This window comes from Hippocampus comes, unplaced genomic scaffold (genome assembly GCF_001891065.2).
Source record: "Hippocampus comes isolate QL1 unplaced genomic scaffold, H_comes_QL1_v1.1 scaffold143, whole genome shotgun sequence".
Lineage (NCBI taxonomy): Eukaryota > Metazoa > Chordata > Actinopteri > Syngnathiformes > Syngnathidae > Hippocampus > Hippocampus comes.
The window spans coordinates 9,031-12,811 of NW_017805504.1; positions in this window are offsets into that span (position 1 = coordinate 9,031).

Here is a 3,781-nt window from a genome sequence, read left to right on the forward strand (position 1 = left end):
AGAGAAGTAAAAAAAAAAAAAAAAAACATGTTTACGAGCAAGTGACTTCAGAGTGAACTGCAAACTTTTTTCCAAGCAACTCGGGTGTCCCTGCCTGAACCACTCTGGACAGAGTTTGTCAGGCACAAAGACCCCACTGGACAGTATCAGACCTGTCTGCTTCCACAGGCAATTATTTGATTCTACAATTACACAAATATGAATCCGATAGATAGCCAGAAGCGAGCCACAAGCCGCATCGCCGCGCATCCAATCTAAAAATTGTAAACACGGTAAAAGTCCACTGGATTCCAAAGCAAAATGTTTACAAGGTTGCAGTTTACCTGATGTAATTTCCGGACTATAAACCGCAACCTTTGTCACACGCTTTCAGCTCTGTGGCTTATTTAATAAAGCGGGCTACATAAAGATTTTTCTAATGGCCGTCAGGGAGCGCTCGAGCATAAAATGTAAGAGCGATGCACGTTCATATATACATTGGTAGAAAGCCTAATGAAGGAATGGCTAACCGAGTGTTACGGCAAGCGAGGATTTTGTTCATTGTGCTGTTTTACTGCCGTGGTGCTGACGCGTTCGTTACAGGCACTATTTGGAACGAAAAGTTAAGGGACGTTATTAAAACTTTGAAAACGCTTTCTGTGTACCGTCTTTCTTTGTAAATAGTTCATGTTACAATGTTGGCACCTGCGGCTTATTGACCGGTGCGGCTTATGTGTGAACAATATGTTTTTTGAAAATGTCGTGGGTGCATCTTATAATCAGGTGCGCTCTGTAGTCCGGAAATTATGGTAATTTGTTCAAAATAATAAATCTGATCTACACCCCCTTGACTAATCGATACTGAACTGATCTGTAATCATTACAGGATACATGGAAATTCTAGATGAATTTCATGGCTTGCACTTGACAAACTGACTGAGGGAAAAATCACAAGAAGCTATCCAAGACAGATGGGTGACGCTACATTGTCAAGCGTTTTACTTTACCCACGTCATTTAATGCGCCAGAGCATTGTGTCTAAGTTTGATGATCTTTTCCAGGATTTTTCATCAAAAGTGGGGGTGCGAGGGCCCATTCAATGGTCCGCGCAGCTTTCATTTTTCCTTATTTTTACCCCCAAGCAGGAAACTGATAGGCCTCCGCGCTGGCCAATGATGTGCTACAAATGGTGATGGTCCTGGCTCCGAAAATGTAATTTAGACCCGCTTTGACCACAAAATGGTGACATCAGGCCCGGGAATGGGGTGGCACACGCAATGCAGCCCGTCTCACTCACTTTCCTTGCAAAGTGAATTACCATGGCGATGATAAATACGGGCCGGGAAATTAAACACGTTCGGTGGCGTGCGGCGCGATTAGCCGAAGCGCGTCACGAAAGCCATGTTACCCCCACCCCCCACCCCCTCCCTACAAGGCCCAGACACTTAAAATGGAATCAGATTGCAGCGTCGCTCGTAGCTTTGGCGACAACTTGTGAGCCGGTAGTTATCATTTAAAACGCAGAGTTTGAAAAGCTTCAACATTCAAACGGCTATTCGTCGAAGCTGAAATTAACAGGGAATGGAATCCACCCCCCCTGCCTTATGGTTCTAGCTCGCTGAGCGCCGCAATCTCAAGGACAGTCTAAGGCAAGGGCAGCGGCTGCTTTACACATCCATACTGTATATTCAACAATGGCTCCACGCACTCAATGAGATGGAAGGGAGAGAAATGCTGAAGTCACCTCCTATAAAAAGTGCTGAGCGCTGGTGCTTGGTATGAAAAGACCCCCCCAATGACAATTTGCACACATTAGCCACCGGCATCGCTATCGGGCCATGGGAGTGTCTGGTGCCAAGTGTGAAGGGACGTTGGCTCCAAAAGTACCTCAGCGAGCAGATTCCTGCTGATGACAGAAGGCCACCGCACATAAACTCCAAGCCATTAGAAAATTAGATTGATTGATCACTGCTGCGCAAACTATGGAGGTGAACTCGCAGTTCCCGTGGATGACAACGCCAACTGTTTAAGCATTTCATTTGCGATCGGATGCCCTGGGGAAATGACGCATTATTTTCGGTTAGCTTGCTTGAGAAACTGATGAAATGGCAGCGCTCACATCACTACCGTTAGCTTGTCGCAACCGGGCTTTTTTTTCAGCCTCTTGCCACTTGGGACACGTTGAAGTCAACATTTTGGTCGGTGTGATTTGGTTGCGCTTTATCCTGAATTTGTTAGAGATTGACAGAGCGCAGTTTAGAATGGTAACAGCAGGAAATTGACCCTGTTGTCGTGCTGCTGGCTGATATTGGTGGGTAAGGACACAGCTGAGCCAGGGTTGCCAGTGTTCAGTCCCGTGTCTCGGACTCGGAGTACATTTAAGTTGCTAGTTTTATGACTTGTGACTTGCTCGGTAATATAAGATATACTCATATGCTGCAGCTTTTACTGCACACGCATGAGCTGCTTTGATGACACTAAACCATGCAATCACATTCGTTTTAGAATAGGCAGCTCTTTTGGGACAGAGGGGTTCAAATTCATAAAGCATCACGTGACTTCCCGAGCCCACGGTGCGAACCAGCGCCGATGTTTTGACTCAACCTATCTTTCATTTATTGTTTTGTAATGCCATTTGTATTTCTATGTTTCATGTCCGTGTTTGTGACCAGTTCTCATGGTTTTGTTACAGCTGCCGCGATTGTGAAGGCTCTATTAAATAAAGCTGTATTGTAGTGTATTTTATTGTATTTCCTTTAGCATAGCTCCATCTTGTGGATGCATTGTGCAACCGCAGCCATTATTCTATCTTATGTGCCTTATAATAATGCAGTCCGCCCGACATATGAAAACAGTTTTAAAATAGGACATTCATTGAAGGTGGGCCTTATAATCCGAAGCGCCTCATACTGCAGAAAATACAGGTCAACTTCATGTCCATTATGCATTTATTTCTTAAGACAATAAAGTGACGAGACACCATGGCGAGTGTAATTTTGGAACTGTACCAGCAAAAAAAAAAAAAGAGATAGCATAACCACCTATCCATCACTATTATTTTGAGTACTTCTCTGGTTGTGAGTACTTATGTGACATGTTGATGTGAGATGACCCTTGTAAACTAATGCTCATCAATTACACTTAACTTCATAAAGTGTCAACCTACAAGGTTAATAATGCCGCTCATTCAACCATTAGCACATACTCTTTTTAAAAAAAAAAATCTGATTATTATATATTTACTCTCCTATTCAGAATATTTCAATATTTATCATCACCGTGACAGTGTGACACTCATACAAGAAGTAGGAAGTAATAAAAAATGAACCTGCATTGTTCGAAATAATTGAATGTAAACATTCATTGAATATTCTTAAATTGTCATTTGTTCAATATTTAGAGAGAATGCCCTTTTTTTTGTCTGTTTATGATCCATGATATCAGTAAGTATAAGTGTAGAAGTAGCCAATCTGCAATGAAGACTAGAGTTGAGAAAGGTGACTTGTGTTTTCACTGGTGTTCTCGCTGCATTTTCAGCTTTCGTAAACTCTCCCTCTCTTTTTCCAAGTCAAGCTGTGAAAAGCCGACCCCCGCCGGTCGATTGTGACTTTCGTTCAGCGGCCGCTTCACGAAAATTGGATTGTGTTTGACCCTCTTTCTTTCCTATAGTGGAACAAGACGTTTCACCCCCGTGCTGGAGGTTATTCTTCAAATGGAACCCCTGCAGGCTTTTTGAAAAGACATATTTGTTGGAAGTATACAAGTAGTGGATACTAGCACCCCCGTCCCCCCACCACCCCCG